The sequence below is a fragment of the Brienomyrus brachyistius genome, unplaced genomic scaffold, assembly GCF_023856365.1.
Source record: "Brienomyrus brachyistius isolate T26 unplaced genomic scaffold, BBRACH_0.4 scaffold72, whole genome shotgun sequence".
Taxonomy (NCBI): Eukaryota; Metazoa; Chordata; class Actinopteri; order Osteoglossiformes; family Mormyridae; genus Brienomyrus; species Brienomyrus brachyistius.
Window position 1 is genome coordinate 1,034,726 of NW_026042347.1, and position 22,262 is coordinate 1,056,987.

General features: G+C 44.0%; 1 pseudogene; it reads left to right on the plus strand.

The window, feature by feature from the left end:
- Nucleotides 1-1,092: 1,092 nt before the first annotated feature.
- Nucleotides 1,093-22,262, plus strand: part of LOC125726467 (intersectin-2-like) — a 47,051-nt pseudogene continuing 25,881 nt past the window's right edge.

A 22,262-nucleotide genomic window follows, 5' to 3' on the forward strand; every position in this document is an offset into this window, starting at 1 on the left:
CAGTAAATAGAGCTCTGGAAAAAAATTGAGACCACTCTATACTGGAAAAAAAATCTGCTTGTTTAAAGCTGGTTTTGCTGGCAGAAAGGTACGCTGAGCGTCAGGTTGCTTCCAGGTTCTAAGTACGCAAGTGTACAAGAATATGGTGAAACGGGAGACACTGAGAAAGGCCAGAAAGCAGCCAGGTAAAGGGTGGAAACGACTTCCCAATGCTTGAGATGCCCGTTCACTTATCCGACAGTGCCTCATGAATCATGACCTCAAGTGACCTGTACTTGGTGGAAACGTTAAGTGCAGGTGTGAGGTGCACTGCTAGGACAGTTCATAACAGGCTCATAGAAGCAGGGCTGAAGTCCCATAAAGCAAGGAAGAAGCCCTTCATTAATGAGAAGCAGGAAAGAACCAGGCTGCAGTTTGCAAAAGAAAAAAAAACATTATTCACAGATCCATACCCATAAAGGAGAACTGAGTGAAACAAAAATTGGTGCTATGGTCTCTAACTTTTTTCCATAGTTATATGTAATGAATGGGGAAAGGCGGGGGGGTTGAATATGCTGTGTCAGGCTGGACATTGACCCATCTGGAATCACAGGCTAGGAGGCTTTGTTACAGAAAGGGAGAGTGTCCCCATACACTGAGATACTTCGACTGAGCCCAGCTAAGGGACTCCTGATGAGTGAGCACGGGAAGCTGTATGGTGGTTGTTCCTGTGTAGCCTGACTCAGAGTCTCAGGTTCTAGCACCTTCTACCTACACGGAGGCATGTTGTATTTTGCAGAACGGGGAAGCAGGGGGAATTGCTTCCTTTGAATCGCACCATCGTCCCTGAAGAAATTCAAGTTGAACCACCCCAGAAGACAAAGAGTAATGGTAGCATTAGTAGAACGGACAGACGGATTTACACACACACACACACACACACACACACACAAAGACAGGCACCTTCAGCTAGTGAATGTTTTTGGTGACACAAGTGTGTATTAGTGATGTGCCGTTCTTAGTATCTTTACAAAGAATCACCTGATTCACATTGAATTGCAGGAGGTCAAAGGTCACTGCCCCTATTGCCATGGTTACCACGTGTGCGTGTGCATGGCCCTCCTTGCAGTTTCGTTCGAGGACAAGCTAAAGGAGAACTTCCAGCGGGGAAACGCTGAGCTGGAGAGGCGGCGGCAGGTCTTACAGGAGCAGGAGCGGCGCGAGCAAGAGAGGCGGGCCCAGAAGGCCCGGGAGGAGCAGGAGCGGCGTGAGCAGGAGGCGCGGGAGCAGGAGAGGAGGCGGCAACAGGAGCAGGAGCGGCGGCTGGAGAGGCAACGCGAGCTGGAATGGCAGAAGGAGGAAGAGCGCTTAAGGGAGCTGGAACGCAAGGAGGTCAGTCTTTCTAGTATGGAATGCTAGCATTGTACTTGGGGTTAGGCAGTCGCTCTTTGGTCATTGGTCCAGTCCCAGCCAATCACATTTGGGTTTAGCAAATTAATGTTGTTGGCGATTCACCAGCACTGTTGCCTCATACCTTTCAGAGCTGGGGGTTGGAATCCCACCTCCACTCTTTGAGAGTTTCCATGTTCTCCCAGTGTTGTGTGGCCTTCCTCCAAAAACATGCCCTTAGGTGGTCTGGTGCCTTTAAATTCTCTGCAGTGCGAGGTTCTAGTGTAAGTGCATGTTTTGTGCCCTGCGATGGGCTGACATCCCGTCCAGGGTGTACCCCCCCAGCCTGGTGCCCTGTGCTGTCCTGGATAGACTCCAGGCCCCCCTGTGATAATTGGCTGGAAGTTAATAAAACTTCATTATTGTAACCCTGTGTTGGGCAAATACAGCATTATAACTAATTAAACTAGTTTACTGGTGAAACTCCGTTTATGTACATCTCTGAATGGCTGGGAAGGTTTGACAGCATGTATTTGGTTATTGGTTTAGCTTGTGTGTGAACGTGTGCGACCTGTGATTAGCGCGTGTGTGTGTGTGTGTGTGTGTGTGTGTGTGTGTGTTTGGTCGTGATCATGTGTGTGTCCCTGCAGGCTGCTAAGCAGGAGCTGGAGCGTCAGAGGAAGATGGAGTGGGAGCGGAGGAGGCGACAGGAGCTGCTGAATCAGAGGAACCAAGAACAAGAGGACATCATCAAGCTTAAGGCCAAGAAGAGGAGCTTGGAGGCTGTGGTGAGGACCAGGCCGTCCTGCACCTGTTTGCCCCGACCGACTGCATTCCCCTTCAGGAACGAGGAACAGCCAGCTGTTGAAATCGCACTATCAGAGACGCACGTTTTCCTTTCAGATGTCAATGGTACACATGCTTGTGTCCACAGCGACAATATTCCCGCCCTCAGGACTCATAAGACCACTGTTTAATTTCAGAGAGACAAGCACAAGCAGATCTCTGACCGACTCAGGGACGTCCAGAGCAAGAGGAGCATCCAGAAGGGAGAGCTGGAACTGATCAGTCAGAAGCAGGACAGCTGCCTGCTGGAGGTCAACGCCCTGCAGCGGCAGCTTGAGGTCTGCGGCCTTCCTCCGCTGCCGTCCAAGATCCCAGCAGCTATGGGACGAGCACCAGCTGCAACACTGATAAATAGATTCAACACGGTTCTTTTTCCATGTGATCTGGCGTTATGTCTGCTGTGCCACTCCTGTCTGATTAGCAGTCTTCAGATTTTGGCAACCAAGGGAGAGACTGTTCTTCACACCTTTCCTGGAGAATGTGCAGTTTTTTTGGGGGGGAATTTACTATAAAAGCAATAGATAGATAGGGTGAAGTTTCCAGGGAGGGTTTATTTCAGGATTCTCCAGCTTTCTGAGGGAGTTTGGCCTGTTTTTGTGCAGGAGGGGCAGAGGAAACATTCTCAGCTGATTGTGGAGCAGCAGAGATGCAAGGAGATCCTATGCAACATGGGGCTGAACAGTAGGTCTGGTGAGTCTGATCTCCCTGCTTCTCCCTGCGTTACCTGGCGCCCCCCCCCCCCCCCTGCAGTCATTCTTGAAGTACTTAAATGTCATGGTGGCACATGGGTGGTACATGCTTCTTGTGCTTCTAAAATGTAGGTGTACACTACCAGACAAAAGTTTGGATGCACCCACTTGTAATACATCTTTATATTTTAGCTACATTATTCACCTTAGAGTAAAAGGCTTGGAGGCAGTCGACAGTTTTGCTTCGATGACAGCAATGCAGAATCTTGGCGTTCTTTCAGCCAGCTTTCAGATGTAACCCCCCCTGGAAGGCTTTTCCAGCAGTACAGGAGTTTCCAGAAGTTCTGGGCACAAGTCGGCTACCAACTCATCTCGGCTCTGTAGGGTTTGGGTGGAGTGGGGGATTGTGGGGGCCAGGTTATCTGTCACAGCCCTCCCTCTCACATGTCAACAAGAAAATACTTACCATATAACCTCGAGGTGCACTTAGGGTTGTTAATGTAAGGGCCCCCTGCTGATACAGCGCGTTGCTGCACCCTCCACACGAACCACCTCAGTGATGAGAACCTGAGTGTAGTCGTGCAGCGGGTGACACCTCAGCATCACACTAGTCCGAATGGAATGGAACAGTGTACATTTTTTTCCGGTGGCTGGAGTGCCAACCCTGCCACCAACCCCCTTGCAGTTTTCCCTGCAAGTTGGAGGACTTCCTTGCAGGGCTTAGATGTAGATTGTCAGTCCCAGGATGAAGCAATTGCAGGTGAAGGGTCTTGCTTAGAGGTAGTGTTTCTGTATACAGGTCCGACACTTTCCTCCGTAAAGAGGGGCGTGACTGAGAAGGACATCGTCTGTCGGAAACTCAAGGAGCAGCTGGATGTGCTGGAGAAGGATACCGTGGCAAAACTGTCGGAGATGGACCAGTACAACGTGGACATCAAGGTGAGGAGGCATTACTGGTGGTAGAAAGGCATCAATGTTGTGGCTTGCCTCTAGTTAGCCCAGTGTGCTGTACAGGGGCCAGTAGCATTTGTAAATAGAATAAAGTGGAGAAGTGAAGCCTCAAAATTGGCAGGAGGTGGGACTTATCGATTGCCCAGTTTACTAAACTAACTAGTGATGGACAAAAATGATGCCCCATGAGCCATTTGCTGTATTTGCTGATTTGATTGCATTCAATTCATAATTGGGCTGAAAGCGCTGCCCCAAAGCGCTGCCCCACAGCGCTGCCCCACAGCGCTGCCCCACAGCGCTGCCCCACAGCGCTGCCCCACAGCGCTGCCCCAAAGCATGCCAAGAGCACCATCTAGTGGGCTCAAAAAATACAACAAATGGTTCTTGAGGCAAAAACTCAAGAACATTAAATGTTTTGATTTAATAAATATTTAAAATTAATAAATATTTCAAAAATACTTCAATATTTAAAATGGTTCATGATTTTCAGGAGCGGTACAGTGGTTAGCATTTCTTTGGGTCCCAGGTTCGAGTCTCCGCATGGGTCACATGTGTGCGGAGTTTGCATGTTCTCCCCATGTCGTCGTGAGGTTTCCTCTGGGTACTTTGGTTTCCCCCCACATTCCAAAGACATGCTGAGGCTAATTGGACTTGCTAAATTGCCCGTAGGAGAGCATGTGCGAGTGAATGGTGTGTGAGTGTGCCCTGCGATGGGCTGGCCCCCCATCCTGGGTTGATTGATGGATGATTTTCAGGTCACACTGCCCCCTCAGAGCCCACCAATCAGTGACTGTCTCATAGTGTGATGTAATACACAATGTCCGCACCACCCACTTTTCAGTGAGCAGTAAAAACACACCAGCTTGTCTCAGCGGACAGCGGCTCTTATCAGATAAGGGGAAAAGGACGAGATATCAAAAGTAAAAATAAATATATCACATTTGGTTAACATCAAATGAAAACAGCCCTGCAATAATATATTGGATTCTAGGATATCACCTATTAAAAGGGTGAATCTATTCTAGCAGACCATAAAAATCCAATTATGAACAGTGAAAATGGGCATAATAGGTCCCTATAAACGACAGGTTTCTGTCCATGGTGCTGAAAACCAGGATTGGCAGAATTCACATTACAGCGATTCCCCACTATATCGCGGATTTTCCTCCGACGCCTCACAATTCTCTGCGTATCCCGTACATTGTTTGTGGTCCGATTGTTTTCGTTTTGTTCTAAGCCCTACGATGGAAGACGTTGACCATTCAGGAGAAGGTAAAACTTCTGGATGTGCTTCGGGAAGGAAAGCGTTATGCGGACGGCGTTCGCCATTATGGTTTGAATGAATCAACAGTACGCTACATGAAGAAGGATGAAAAGAATGTGTAAGAGCCATATATGTTTTTATTTTTATATATTCCATTACATATATAGAGAGAAAGTTGTGTGTGTGTATACATATTAAAAATTATTATTTTATTATTATTATTATTATTATTATTATGTTACTCATATCCTTAGCCCGACATTTAACATAGCCCGATATATGTGTTTTAATGAGTTTACATATGTTTAAAGCATGTGGGAGGGGTATTTTAAGGCTTAAACTTAAAAAAAAAATTATATGATCCTTCTGTATCGTGGATTTTCACCTATCGCTGATGGGTCTGGAACGCATCTACTGCGATAGGCGGAGGATCAAATTTACCTTCATGTGGAGTCTTGGCTTTTCACAATGTTTCATTCCTGCTTATAGCTAAGGTTTTTTTTTAGCCGTCGTCACTCTAAGGTTGCCCATTAATGGTTTGGAATTGGGAATGTAAAGCTGTTTTGTTAGCATGTCTGCCTTACAATTCCTTTACTGTAAGTCAAGGCCTGCTGGAACTCAATACTGCTTCATGGCGCTTGTATTTACTCTTTATTTTTTATTACATTATGTTTGAGACTAACCCCTTTATCTACCTCTCCATTCCTCCTGTTGAGCTCCATACAGAACTAGTGGAGAAAAGGGGTGCTTGGAGGGGAGACGATATCTCTGGATGCCCACTTAAGAAATATCTGCGTTACCTTCCAATACACCTTCCAAACTTAAGTGGATTGAACATGGGTGCTGTTGAATTAATAAAAAAAATGCACTGTATTAAAATTATTTTGTTTATATAACATAAAATTGAACTATAAACATGAAATTTAAATCTGTTGAGTTTATATATTGACAAAATAATAATTCAGAATTTTTAACCCTCATTGAACAAAATTAAACCTAATATGGACAAATGGAAAGCATTGAAATTATCCTTATGGGGGGAAGGTTAATGTTACTAAAATGGTTGTGGTGCCTCAAGTTAATTATCTCTCTATGATGCTTCCATTTAATATTCCGGAAAGGATATTTGAACAGTACGAGAGTATAGTAAAAGATTTTTGTTGGGAAAGAATAAACCTAGGATTAAAATTACTTCGCCCAGAGACAAGGGAGGTCTAGGATTGCCAGATGTTAGATTATATAGCATGTCATTTGAAATAGCCAAACTCTACTATCACTGGAAGAATGTGAATTCTGATGTGGACTGGATAGCTATCGAGAGCAATTTGGCTTCACTATTTCAACCTCTGCACATTCTGTCACAATGGGGGGACAATATAAGAAACACAAACCCGATAATATCTTTTTCGAGAAATATATGGATCAAAATACATAAGAAGCTTAAAGTATCACATGACATGCAGCCATATTCCTCAATTTGGCACAATCCTCAAATACAAATAGTAAAAAGTATGGAAACAATGGCAACCCAAAGGGGTGAAAACTCTCTGGGATTTATTCGTAAATGGGATGTTTATGTCATAATCAGACTTAAAGAGTAAGTATGATGTAGGAGGAGGAGGGAGTTTTTGGAAGTTTTTGCAACTGAGGCATTGAGTCACGAGTGTTAAAATGCAGAAGATGAATGGTCAAGAATACTTTCTAGAGTGGGGAAATATTTTAGGGAAGTAAAAGGTAAATTTATTCAGTATAAAATTATACACAGATAGTACTGGACACTAGTTAGACTAAATAGAACTGGACTAATTAATACTGATCAGTGTTGGAATTTTAGAAGGCAGATGGGGGTTTATTTACACATGCTGTGGCAGTGCTCTCAGGTATATCCATTTTGGGGTAGAGTTCTTGGTCTCCTGGACAAATGGCTAGGCTTTACTTTACCCCGCAAACCCGACTCTCTCTGCTAGGAGATAGAGTGGAATTGCCAAAGGTGAATAATAAACAGTTTAAGGCTGTGATGGTGGGACTCAACTGCCATGAGGGTAATATTAAGGCATTTGAAATCCTCAACAATCCCCAATATAAAGGAATGGACCGATGAGATGATTAAGGCAGTCTTTCTCATGATGGTGGGTAAATCTGGGGTGGCTCTTGTGGTTCTCATATGAGGTCTTTGGTGCACATTAAGTGAGGCAGATACAGGCCACCCATTGTGTACCTCTGTGCCATTTAAATGGGCTTGCAATCTGAAGAGGTGTGAGGTCACAGTGATTTAACACTGGTCCACTTTTTCTTATGGCCTTGAGCCAGGTCATGACAATATCTTGTGTAGCACTAATGACGCATCTGCTCATGTTATCTCATAACTTGAAGCTGTTTGTGCAGCACAACCCACACGGCACCAACAAGACATTGAGAACAATCCCAGCAGCCCTCGGCTCTCTTACCCAATGCTAGGGGTAAGGGGACCAAACTTCTTTAAATTTCGCTTTCACAGTGGCTTTTGAAAAAATTAAGCAAATCACGCAATGCTATTGAAATTATTAAAACATAGAGATTAACAGTCAAATATGTTTTGTGATTTTAAATGATGAAGTAATATATTGGATATAACATGAATGTATTTCTTATTTCTTTTTTTTTGGGTTTTCTGTGGTGAGAAATGAAAGCTACAGGCATGTAAATATTGCTTCCTGTAGTAACTTGTAAAATGTTCCTCATTGTTAACAATCACATTACATGTGAAGGTGTCAGTCAGTGGAAACACATAGTGAGGCACGCTGGCCAGCCATTGTATTCGTTCAGGACCAGCCCATCAAGTAAAGGTTTCAGCACCACGGACAGTGACCTGTGTTAAACTGACCTCAGGTTCCTACATTGGCTCTATGGAATTTTCTGTAAATAATTAAATGCCACTGGCCCCCTACATGCGGAAATGTTTCCCCCTCCCCCAGACTTCTTCAGAGAGCTTTGGAGGACATTGTCTGCACGCTACCAGAGGCAACTAAGAATGTGCTTGAGTTGGGAGGAGGCAGTAGTCCCCATTTTTCCCTCCTGCTGTAGAGGGTCATCGGGAGGAGGTGGGTTTGCTGCTCTCTTTCGTGTCTCTTCAGCAGGTGGCTCTTAGAGATTTGTCTAAGAAAGGTCTGTACCAGGCTTGTGTTAAAGTGCTGCATTTTCGGGCACTGAGTGGACTGGCGGATTCTAGGTGGTCAGGTTTGTTGAGGCCTGGATCTTCCCCGCGGGGATGTTGGAGGTCCCTGTACAAGCCCCCCATTGAGAAGCACACGGTGGATCTTCAGTGGCAGATTGTGCACGGGGCAGTGGCCACAAACAGCTGATGCACATTGATTCCACAGGGTGGGAATTGGTTTTCTTAGCTAATCTGTTTCTTTAAAACAAAGAAATGGATTGTTTACTTGTGTCTTTTATTCTACATCATAGATAATGCGAACCTTCATATAAGTAAGAGGTAATATTTTGCTCAGTATCAGTTCAAGTTCAAATACTTCAGGTTTTTTATTTGGCAAAACAAATAAAATTGTTCAGATACTTCAGGTTTTTTATTTGACAAAACACATAAAATTGTCATGCAAAGTCATTGATTTATTTTTAAAACTATTGCACTGTGATACATTTAACATCATATTTTCAGTTCTGCCAAATCTCATATTGACATCTTAGTGGTTTTCCAACGGCTTGTGGTGTCACATGGTGGTCGAAAATGATATTACAGGCTTTTGTTGAAATTACCTTAAAATTCATCTGGAATGTATTGATTTATGCCATAATTAACACAGATGGGGCCATTTTGACCCCATTTTGATGTTTTTGAAGAGGTAGACGGTCCAGTTGGCTGTATTAGTCAGTCTGCTAAGAAACATGGCGCCAACAAGCCCATGGCCCCTTTTCATGTAAAACTTCGTACAGGAGGCTGTTTGTGCAGATTAGTGCCTTTGTTAGCCTCGGCTCCTGTAAATCATATAAGCACACCCACCACACCCCCAGGAGCATTCCGCGTGCCCCCACCGGCCAACCTGCTTGTCCCCCCCAACCCACAGACCGTCTGTAGTTCTGAAATTTATCCACATGGCTGCTGACCAAGTCTAAGGTAAAATTTCATAAATGAAATTTTCAGTAAAATACATTTTTTTCCTCTAATCTGGGAGACAGTGCAGAATTATTGGAGTCGGTCCTAACTCTGTCAGGCACCTAGGACTCGTATCTCCCTCTGAGAATCTCTTCTAATGCGCTCAGCAGCAGAAATTCTCCATCCTAGATGAGCCTGCAAAGTTCTGTAGAAGTTAAATACAAATAAAGGATGAGACAATTTACTTAAAGCATGATACAGTTCATATTGCTCTTCAGGCTTCGTGATAAAATATTAAAATTATGGAGTACAAAGTTGTACAACCCAAATAATACGGATTATTTTCCATCTTAACCCATATTCTAAGCATATTGATTTCTCTTGTAAATTTTACTTTTACAGCAGTATGATTTAAGACACTAACAGCAATTCATTTTTCAACCAGTAATTGTTAATGTGATAGCCTCTGGATCTCCAGCAGAAGGGCTCCTTTCCTCAGCCGGATGTCCTCAAGTTCAGAGTGCTTCTCTGGACTCAGGTCCATGGAGACTGCAGCAGACAGGAAAAGGAGATCGTCAGCGGGTGTGGAGCTCAGCAGGTTGGCCATCTCTGCCAGTTTGGTTGTTGGTTCAACTCCCATGGCAGAGTAATCGTAACATTGTTAAGCCCTTGAGCAAGTCCCTTAGACCCAAGTGCTCTGACCCCAAACTCTCCTCACTTCGGACAAAAGCATATGCTGAATATATGTAATCCCAAAGGGCAGTTACAGAAGACCCCAGGACCGGAGTAACATGGGAAGCAATTACTGATGCCTGGAAGCTTTGGGGCATGCAAATAAACTGCATCCAAAGGCAAATGGCCAATAAAGAATGCTCTGAATGCCAGGCATTCGTCCAGCAGTGAGATCGTAGAGATAATGAATAAAGATAGAAAGTGTGAATAAAGATAAAACATTTTGATTGTATTTGCGAAGCGATGCTGGATGCGCTGAGCTCGCCGGGAAGGTCATGTGGTCCGCATTCCCTCCCCATGCACACGTGATCAGCTCAATCACACCGAAATTGTCGGTTTGCTGCCCTTCAGGGAAACAATCTAAAGGGTGTTACGGGAAAAGTAATCGATGCAAGAGCCAATGATGTTCTCCTGGTGCCTACCCGTGTTTATGTTATCGTTACTGACACAAACAATGATGAACGATAATAAGCATTTATAAGCCATGATGACCGCACCATTAACGTGGAGTTGCACTAACGTCTGTTTTTATAGCTAACCAACAAGTCAACGTCTCACCCTGGTAATGCAACAGCGCCGTTTAAACAATACGTTTACACCGATCAGTGGCCTGTACTACGAATCAGGGTTACTGGCTTATCGGGGTAACTTGACGGATTTAAGGTACCACAGTTTAAATGAATTTCATATTTGTTCATCGGGATGCCTGAATCGGTGCTAATCAGTACTACGATGCCAGTTATGCAATGTAGTTTTGATAAAAACTTTTCTGTCATTTAACATAAGAGGAAAAAAATAATTATACTGTAGTCAAATTGGCTAATATAAAATGGTTTAAAACTGTGACAAATTTTGCCTTTTTTTTACAGTGTATACTTCCAGTCACAAGGTAGCAGATACGGATTTCTGAAATAGCAAAGATAAAGGTCAATGATTAATATCCCTCATCTCTTTTAAAACGATAGGTAAGATGCTGTTTTGATATCCTGTCTAGGGTTGGAGTGTAACAGTATTCACGGGAAAGGGGAATGGGATAAAGAGACAAACAGGGTGAGGGCAAGAAGGGAACACCAGTGGACAAAGGGATATTTTTTGTATTTTCATTTTTTTTCCATGTATAATACTGACACTGAACAAATAACCCAGTGCAAAAGACTTTGGGACTGACCACAGCCAAAATAACAAACAAAATCCCCAACTATCAAGTGCGACCCACAGCTAATCTCACCTAAGTGCAAAAGAAAAGGAAACCAAAAGACAAACACTCCACCTCACTCCCTAACCAAATAAACAGAGTCCAACACACACTTGCAAAACAAAATAGCAGTCACTCCCTATGCAGCAATACAATCACACATACATAACTTACACACAAGTCAAAGCAACAAGGGGGCTAGTGAAGACGTAAACCAAAGAAAACCAAGCGGGGAGACAGCAAGCCAAACTGAGGTCGCGGGGGGGACCGGAGCCTGTCCTTGGAACAACAGGCGTAGGCAGGAACCAACCCTGGGCAGGAGTCAACACTCTGCAGGGCGCAAACACTCACAACTCAGATTTGCCAATTAACCTACCCTGCGCACTTTTGGACTGTGGGAGGAAACCGGAGCCCCTGCTGGAAGTCTTTCCCCATTCACCAGATTATATTGCCAGAAGACTGAAAATTAGATATCAAATACTAGAGTGACATAAAAACAAAAAACAAGTTTGCTTGTAATGAGACGCAAAACAGAAGATTATCTCTTTTTATATTTTGAGAAAACATTTTAACATTTATCCAATTGCAACAATTTTCTAGGAGAAGGGGTGTGTTTTTTGACACAAGTGCCAATATTTTTGGCCATGACTGTAATAGTTATTTGTGATTTGTAATAATTATTTAATTTTATCGATCCATCTACTTACCTACACTAAAAAATGTACTGTTGGATGTAATTAATTTTAAGACTAGTGGTTACATGAAATTACTTTCTAAGAACATTTTATTTTGTAATTCAAATTTTTCTTATTTTTCAAACCAAAAAGTTACAGCACTCTTCAGCCATTCACATTTATCCAAGCGTCGACCCGGGACTCGGTGGGCTGCTGTCTGCCAAAGTGTGCTGTCAAGAACAAAGCAAATTGTTGTTAGGAAGACTATGTAGATAGGATTGCTTATCAGTAAAGTGCTTTAAAAATTAGTGCTAAATTAATGCTGGACACGCATCCTCATCTGGGCCTTCAGCCAGCACTCAGAGCTGTCGCTGAAACTGGCCCGACCTGTGTCCCTACAGTCTTGTCTGGGATGTCGCCATCCAGGGTCACGGGGTGGATTCGAAGGAGCTGATGGAATGCTGCCTGGAGATCCATCTGCTGGTTGGACGCCAGGGCAGCATCCCGTGCGGCGCCATGGGCAGAACAGCTGGATCCTTCCTCTGCGGAGTCAGCGCTGGGATAAAAAAAAACACACAAAGTTTTACGGTTATTGTTCAGTGGTGAGGGCTTTGGTTTTGTGTCTTGATGTTGGTAAGTGAATGTTGACAAACGGAAAACATGCCTACCTTGAGTCACCTGCCAGCTTCTTCAGCAGCTTATTGGCCAGCACCACATTCCATGACTTTTATCCGGTAGTGCTTGTCAGCCGTTGCAGTGGAATGCGTGAGGTAATCGGCCACCAAGGACGACTTCTGGTCACTCAAGTCCTTGGTGGCCGTCTCAAAGATGCGCCGGGCCGTTTGGCTGGTGACTGGATCCAGCTTGTATCTAAAATACAAAACGAATAAGATTTATTAATACGTCTCGCACAACACATGACAACATGTATCACTAAATGCTGCTTAATAGTACCTAACCGGGGTTGCTCCCCCCAGAGAGAGTTGCTAGTCCATATCATTTCTCACTTAAAACATGACAGGGCTTTTGGCGTTGGAAAATAACGCATTTACTTAAAATAACACATTGACAAACACAACAAATGTTTTTATCCCTTAAATTATTAAAATAACTAAGGTATTAGTCTAACAAAGTTTTTAAAATGTTTTTGAAGTACGTAGCTAAATACCGCTCACTAGTTCCTGCATCTATTAAATTAATAATGCGCTGGGTGTGTTTTATTGAAAATAAAACTAACAAAATACAACTAAATTATTTTATTAATTAAATCTTATTGGCTTAAAACTTTATACTAATTTGTCATACCCCCGTTTAAGTTACGGCACTTTACCCTGCTGATTAAGCAATTGAAGTTAGATCCTTCATCCAGCCCCACAGGCCCGCAGCGGGGCGCCCGGGGCTATGCTAGAGTCCCAGAGCTGTGGTGTTAGACATCGACTTTTATTTCCATTAGACATATATTATTTTATACTATTTACGAATAAAACTGATTAACAAATAGACGTAATGTGCATTCTGCCGGGGCGTGTCTGCTTGTCACACTCAGGACCAGCGGTTAAACGAGAAGTTACACGCACTCTGCAACAATTTGTCAATTTGTCAATTGACGCTTCCTTCTCATAGGCGTATCACTCACGGCTCCATAAGCTCTCGCGCTTACGACCCGTTTCCCACTGCCGCGGACATTAGCTGATCGACATGTCTAGACATGCAATACGCATAAATCCCCCCTAAAAACAGGATTGCTGTGTTTTTACGGTTATAAAATAGGACATTTTGTTAAAAATAAACCGTTAACAATACACAACTACTGCTTTTACCATTCAAAACTGCCCGACTCTCCTTTCTAGCTAGAAAAGCTCGACGCGTCCGATGACCCCTTAAAACGTATTTAAAATGTCGCATTGATAAATTCATATAATGTATTTTATTCTTTTAACGACTACTGATTCCAATTTGGTGCCATATACTTTTATCTTGTAGGCCGTAGGATTATAGGCTGTGGTACGTCTGGGCTATTATGCTTAAATTCTTTATTAATTAATGTTGGCTATGTGCTTTATAACACAAGTATACACACTTTAAAGTTCCGAAAACGACTTGCCTCACCTGTTTTCAATAAAAGACAGATAGCGGTGTGTGGATATCGTGGCTGCACGCACAAGCGCGACATGGAGTTATTTTAACAAGGATCTCCAGCGTTATTCCCTGATTCTTGTTTGATTTGATTTGATTTGATTCAAACCCTTTATTGCTGTTGCAATATACCACAAGTACCAGCGAAAAACAGGCCATCGCCCGACCTTACATATACAACATCACAGTAGGGGGTAGACCGGCCGGGAGACAGGGGAGGAGAGAAGAGAAGAAAAGAAACAGAGTAACATGAGGAGAGAGGAGGAGAATAAAAAAGCAGCCCCCAGACTGTACTCCAGTGGGGAGGACATTGTGGGAACCGAAAAAAACACCTCAGCAACATAAGCACAACAAACAACAACATAAAAATGACACGACTTGCAACGGGTGAGGGAAAAGGGGTGGTGGAGGTAGTCCAGCAGAGACAGACAGCCATCCGGTCCTGCAGCCATGTAGGCGCTGGTCAACAGACCCGCCTGTTCACGCTGGGGGTATGAAGCGGCGAAGGCGTTGGATGGGGGGGAGGGAGCGGTAAGTCCTTGGGATCGGGGGAGAGGAATGCAAGAGAGTCTCACTGCCTTGTCCTTCAGGGGGAGTTGTTAGTTCAGCAGCGGCCTTGGCCGAGGCCAGTGCTGATTGGGGGGAGCCAAAACCTGATAGAATAGGGTTGTTTGGGTTTTTGTACGAGAAGCTGTAATTTCCAGCTCCACTAATGTCCACGCGTTGTTGTGGAGATGCTTAAGATGTTTTATTTTAAATAACACATTAGCCGAAAAGAGTTTCATTGCTTAAAAACGATGAGGTTAAAGAGGCTTATTTTAAATAAAAGATCAGCATGTGTTGTCATACATCTTTTCAAGTTCTGGTTATACCTTTTGATTAACCATACGTAGATAAATTTAGCTAATTGTAGCTAAGCAATCCGGGGGGGGGGGGGGGGGGGGTTAGAGATCGACTTTTATTTAAATTAGAAATAGATTATTTTACACTATTTACAAATAAGCATATAAAATATAGAATTGGTGTGCATTCTGCCAGAATGGCGGCATGCTTCTCACAATCCAGGCCAACGGTTCGCCTCACGACAACAATTTCCCCTGGTAGCCATTTGACAGCAGCTTCACGCAACGAGCTGGCTCAATAAAGGAAATGCTGTGTGGATCTACGCGCGTGCGCCACACGAGAGTGAGAGCATGCATTCGTTTAAACAAGAATTAACCGCGTTATTTCCTGATTATTGCTATCGAAAATGCTCAGAGCGCTTTACTTTATTATTCACATTGACAGAAATGTGCTTCATTACTTAAAAACATTACGGTTATAGGGGTTTTATTTGCTAAAACAGGCGCTCCGCCGGCGTAGCCATTTTTAAAGGGGCGTCGGCGTGGGTGCGCATGCGCCAAACGCCGGACTAGCGATCGTCCATTCCGACCCGCGTTGTTCAAACAGGGCAGTCGCATGTGTCGGAGCTCCAGGATCGTTTCGTCCTATTTCTTCTAAAAGTTTGCCGCTTACATGCTTTCTCAAACCTGGTAAATATAACTAAAGTCTTTCGTGTTGGTTAAATGTAATGAGTGATCGCTTCTTTTAAAACGACGGGCTTGTTTGTTGTTTTCGCTTGTTTAAATTTGCTGTTCTGCTGCTTCTTTCGGGCATGTTTGTTTAAATTCACACTGCTTTTCTTTTAAAATAACACTAAGGGTTTTCTTCTTTAACACACTTGGTGCTTTCTTCTTTTTGCCAGGAGAACCAGCAACATGTCACAGTGACACTGAGGAGTCACTATAAACCCAAAACCCTGGATAGAGGGACTGAGTGAATGAGGAGGTGAATCTGTGCAGGGGGGTCAGTCCATCAGAGAAGACTCTGTAGAAGGACAGAGCACCAGCCCCCCAGTCCAGATACACTCCTACTCTGCGGGAGCCTGAGGGCCGTATGGGTATGAGAGTCTCTTTATTATTGTGCCAGACAGAGTAACTGTCAGTATAACAGCACAGAATCCATGACTTGTCATTGTATCCAAGGAGACAGTCCCTCCCTCCTTTCCTCCTGATCCCTTTATAAGTCACTCCTATCCAGGCTTCATATCCATCCCACTCAGCCTCCCAGTAACAGCGGCCAGTCAGACTCTCTCTGCACAGAACTTGGGGGCGGCTGTCAAATCTCTCTGGATGATCAGGATATGGCTGCCGCTCTGCCCCCTCTGTCACCTTCCTGTTCCCCCCTGACAGAGACAGGCGTCTGTTTGCTGTGTTGGGGTCCAGTCTGTAGGCAGGAGGAAGAATTATTAATCCCATCAGGCCGCCTGTTTCTGTACGATATAAAAACAGCACAGCTTCCCCTAACGAAGCGGGAACTGAAGCTTATGAAACAGCTCAGGAAATGTCGGAGGGAAGCGAGCTAAACTAACAGCTTAATTAGTGAAATTACGGGGAAGTAAAATTACAAAGCAGCGATATTCATCAGACATATTCATCACAAGCATATTTACCACAAAACGGCACCAGAGATCAATACTAAAGTCAGTGTCTTTCCTTCTAACTGCTAATTCCGGCGCGTGCGGCATGAAAATGGCCATCAATAACAGAATATTTAAGTAATATTATTACATATTTAAAGTGACATTTAATAAAAGTTTGGACCTGGATTCTGATACAAAAGCTGTTTCCGGCGCCGGAGTTGCGCTCCATGAGGATTCAGTATTTACAGCGATTGCTAAAGATGGTCTTTAGTCACAGCAAAGCCGGTCTGAATGCATTTCAAATGCATCGGCTTATTTCCATGAAGCATATGTCATACTGATCCGGGAGAAACGCTGCAGTGTGGAGCGGGGCGGAATAGGTGCCGCGCAAAGCCGGCAAACTAATGATAATACCGTCTACAAACCATCAAAAAAAGCGGATTAAACTACACAGTGAGACGTGCATCATGAAAAACAGAAAGGTTCTCATTACCTCATTAAACAGAAAAATATTGCTCAGAAAAACGGGATTATTATTTTATTAATTCGAAAAAACAGACTTGATTTTTTTCCCAGATGAATGCAATACGCTTCCATAGCGAACCGCTTACCACGCGCGTGACTCTAGATACGGCGCCGCTACCGCGAGGCGTGAGCCCCGCATCTCGCGCACGTGGCCGCTCTAATCTGTTAACATGGGCGCCGAAATGAAATTTGATATTTTCCGCCGCACATGATGCACATCCAGTGTGTCCTGGGCGCTAATTTCTTTTAGCACCGTGGATCAGGAGAACTTTTTAATATTCATGAGTGAAGCCCTACACGATTGGCTGGCTGATTAATATTTATGAGAGGGGCACTACCTCATTGGCCAGTTAACATCGACTTGTGCTGCCTGTTTCTTCTACCTAAGCAGGGGTGTCCAAATCCAGTCCTGGGGGGCCGGTGCCCTGTGTAGCTCAGCTCTTTCCCTGTTCCACCATAAATAATTCAGCACAAGGAGATGAATCAGGTGTGTTAAATGAGGGGAAACCCAAAAATGTGCAGGACTCTGGCCCTCCAGGACTGGATTTGGGCTCCCCTGGTTTAAGGCATTCAGTGACCAATCAGTAATATTCTCTCATGAATATTAATGAGTGTTACAGAACCACCCTGTAAAAATGCAAATTCACATTTCGCACATTTGCACGGAAAAGATGGCGGCAGGTGCAGTATTTATCAGAACAGTTTTGGTCACGTTGGAAAAAGGAGTATCTGTCTAACATCGCAACAAGACAGAAATGGCACTCTCCAAGGAGAAACTTGAAGGTTGGAGATGTTGTGATGGAGAAAATGGATGACTTGCCACGCAATGAATGGAGATTAGCACGTGTAATGGACACAACAACTGACAAAGATGGACTTGTAAGAAAGGTAAAGCTTCGTTTTGGAGAAAGGAAGATGGACAAAGGACAATGTTACAGTAAACCTTCTGTAGTGGAACGCCCAGTGCAGAAACTGGTTTTGCTATTGGAGACTGTTTAATTACATTCTGAAGTTTAAGGTTTATTCTGTCATGTAAACTGTGTTTTCATACAATGTAATGTTTACAGGTCAACGGTTACAGGTCATTTCTTCATTAGGAAATCATTATCACTCCGTTTGGTTCCCATTTGAGCTCTAATGATTTGGTGGGAGTTTAAATGACCGTATTAATATTTCGTTTATTCCATTTATTAGTTACAAATGTTATTCCTTGTTTAACTGTATAAGACGAGTGATGCCTTTTATTGTGAAAGAACGGCTTTTATTTTGAAGGAACATAGAACAACAAGCTGCCGTAAACCAGTGTTGCAAACCGCACAGTAGCGGGAAAACTTCATGGAAGTCGAAGCAAGGTGTGTTCCGTGAAAAAGGAATAGTTATATTACGATTCTTTTTTGGTTAATTTCTTAAATACCAGTGATGGTTTTAGCTCCTGGTTGATGAGGAACAAGGTGGGTTTTGAAGGTTGATTTGTAAATGTATATATGTTTAATATTTCTGTTGTAAGGTGTTTTGCCGAGTAAAATGGACTACGTTTTTGCTCACTACAAGGTGCTAAAGAGCACGGATAAATTAAGCGTGTTAAAGGGTTATAATTTACAAGCTGCTTTGTTTTATTTGTCATGTAAGGTCACGGACAATTTGATAATGATTTACTTTAGTTTATTTCGTGATTCAAAGGTGTTTAAAAGCAAGTGTGACGGTGCGTCACGACGTAACGTGGCTGCGTATAGCAGGGCAGTGGAGTTGGCGGGAGAGAGAGGGGGAAAGGAGGTTTTTTTTTGGTTCGTTCGGGTGATGTAGAGTAAGTAGGGAGAATTCCTTAATGTAGTCACACAGGACCAGATTAGTCTGAAGGCAGGTTCGAGCCACGTTGGTGCTCCGGAGAAGGGAAATTGCTGTGTGTTACCAGAACGACAGAGGAGAGCTGCTCCCGGTGCCGCGCAGTGGGAACCGGAGCTTGGAGGAATCGCGGTAGCTTCCCTGCTATACAGAGACGACTCATCAGCTCCAGTACCAAGGACGACGCAGGTGATATTTAATAAAGTTTATTTCGGCGAATGTACATCAGGGTGATCAGCAACTTGGCCAAGAAGTAGAAGACTTCTGCTAACGTGACGGACACTAAGCGGAGTTTTAAAAGATCGCTGCTGCACACCCCATTTTCTGCGCACGCTACCACCTGGCAGGGCAGGCCCGCTATGTTCTAACTGCATGCCCGGATGCCTGATTTCTCTGGCGGTCATTTTTGGAAGTAAATGTACTGAACAGACTTTCGCATGGGAGTGTTGATGTTATCGGACGGATTATTACAATGTGCCGGTGGTATAAAGTGCTAAATGAATAAGGTTCATTTCTGTTATGAGGTTGTTGTGCATGTTTAATATGAATGTGTCCTGTTGTAAGGTTACTACGAACGTGTTATATGAAGGGTAAAAAATATCCCGTCGGAGGTAAACGGGAGTTCTTGCTTGAAGCCTCCACCGTTAGACACTGAGCGCTCAGTAGGGTGACTGGGGCTGGGGTTTCATTAATAGAGGGGAGTCAGGTGGTTGGTGAAACTCAATTTGGTAATTGCAGTCCTTTGTTTTATGTGAGCTTTGGTTCTTTCCATCTAATAATTTAGTAATCTTACAGAGAATAAACTGCCTATGTGTTCAATTTACCCTATCCTGGTGTACAGTGGTTACCCTGCTTCTATTATTTAGGCTCTCTCCGGAGTAGGGGCGTCTCACCTGCTACTGCTGGGTACTTCGGTCGGGGGGTGGGGGTACGGTGTGGGTACTTAAACATCACGCTATCCCCAACAGTACTACACTCCAGGTTGGCACCGTGACGCTGATAGGGAAGTGCTGGAGCCTTAGCCGATCTGCTCACGTAGTGCATGTAGCAGACTAGGGAGGCGATTGGTGAGGGTACAGGGACCTGAGGATCTTTGTTTCTAATCTCTAGGGCATTCCTAGGCTGGTGAGATGCCGACTTCTGGTTGTGATGCTAATATGTTAACATGATTGTAGTTTTTTGTACATTTTGATGCTAGTTTTATGTCTTTTCTCATCATGTCTAATCTGAGGAACTTTGTTTCTAGTCTCTACGAGATTCCTAGGCGGAGATACGCCCACACATCTGGTTTTGATGCTAATATGCTAACATGCTAAGTTTTGAGATTACTCCATATTCTGAATCTGGGTGTTGCTATACGCCTAGATCAAACCTTTCAGCCTGATCTGAGCATGCCAAGGCATTTTACATGCTAACAGGCTAGCATGCTAACTTTTGAAATAATTAAAATGCTTGTAGCTTTTTTATACAGTGCCTATTTTGACGCTAGTTTCATCACCTGATTCTACTCAACTCTGATCTGAGGAACTTTGTTTCTAGTGTCGACGACATTAAACAGCCATAAACGCTTTTCCTTTAATGATCTGAATGTGGGTGTTGCAGTCATAACAGAGATGTGTAAGGAGTAGATTATTCAGATGCCACCTCTGCACTTGACAGGTTCCCCAGCGAACCCAGTTAGCACCTTTTAATGACAATTAAACACAGCATGTTATTTGTAATAAGCTTGTTCAGGGATTCGTCAGGCATGTTCGTAATAATAGGAAAGCAGTTCACATTAATTACAGACTTTTGCATCACTGGTAAAAGGCTCAGGGCTCCGGCTGTTGATTTAATTACTCCAGTAATTAAATGAGTCACAGCTCACAAGTGACATTGCAGGCTGTGTTCGACGGGAGCTAGATTATGAAACATTTTGTACGTTAATGGTGGTTTCTTGGTGGGAACCCCCCCTCCCCCCCCCCACAGTTTTCAGGTCGTTCAGCTTGAAGCTCATATTCCCCTCGCCATTTTTCTACCTTGCAGGTGTGCAGGTCAGGAACGTTCTGGCCTCATCCCAGCTCATTCAGACTCAGCTAGCCACTGTTTGGTGAGTGTCCACTGAATTCTTCACGGCCGCAGTGGTGCGCTTGGTTTATTTGCCCCTCTTAAATTACGTAGCTCAATCCTTTCAGCATCCACTCTATGCGGGCAGTGTGTGGCTCCACAGGTGAGGACCATATGTCTGTAACCTCAAGGTCGACAGTTCAAGTCCCCGGATTGGCAGTGATTTCTCTGCTGGTCCCCTGAACAACCTCTAATTGCTCCAATTGACCCTGCGCTGATTTCAGAAGCCATCATGATATTTCCAGGGCTGGTTGCTTTTCTTAAGTGGTCTGTTCCTGTTAGCACGCGTCAGGCAGCTGGTGCGACGGCTCGAGGCAGGAGGTCTGTACTTCTGAGTTGTGACTCATGGGATCCTACTGATAGGAAGCGTGTCGCAGGTTTTTAATGTGCTGCAATAATCACTGCTTTAAAAAAAAATAAAAAAATTTAAAGGCATTTTGTTTTTTATATGTCTGTCTCTCAAAATACTGCTAAAAAATATATTGTTAGGTGAGAATACATTTTATTATTACAGCTCACCTAACAAACTTCATAGCCTAGCCTAGCATACCTTAAACATGCTTGGAACACTTGCATTAGCCTACAGTTGGACAAAACTCAGGGTAAGTTGTCATTTTTTTGTAGGTTAGTTTGGTTTTTAAATTGGACCCCTCATGGTCTGGGTGAAGTTATGCTGGTCTTCGCCATCTGTGCACCCGGTTCGATTACTGACCTTCCCACATGTTCTCCCAAGGAACCTGGCAGATGTGGACAAGGACGGCCAGCTGACAGGGGAGGAGTTCATCCTGGCTATGCACCTGGTGGACATGGCGAAGGCCGGACAGCCGCTGCCCCTCACGCTTCCCGGGGACCTGGTGCCCCCCTCCGTCAGGTAGACAGCCGCCGCCGGTGGCCAATCGGTGAACCCGGCAGAGCAGTAAATAGAGCTCTGGAAAAAAATTGAGACCACTCTATACTGGAAAAAAAATCTGCTTGTTTAAAGCTGGTTTTGCTGGCAGAAAGGTACGCTGAGCGTCAGGTTGCTTCCAGGTTCTAAGTACGCAAGTGTACAAGAATATGGTGAAACGGGAGACACTGAGAAAGGCCAGAAAGCAGCCAGGTAAAGGGTGGAAACGACTTCCCAATGCTTGAGATGCCCGTTCACTTATCCGACAGTGCCTCATGAATCATGACCTCAAGTGACCTGTACTTGGTGGAAACGTTAAGTGCAGGTGTGAGGTGCACTGCTAGGACAGTTCATAACAGGCTCATAGAAGCAGGGCTGAAGTCCCATAAAGCAAGGAAGAAGCCCTTCATTAATGAGAAGCAGGAAAGAACCAGGCTGCAGTTTGCAAAAGAAAAAAAAACATTATTCACAGATCCATACCCATAAAGGAGAACTGA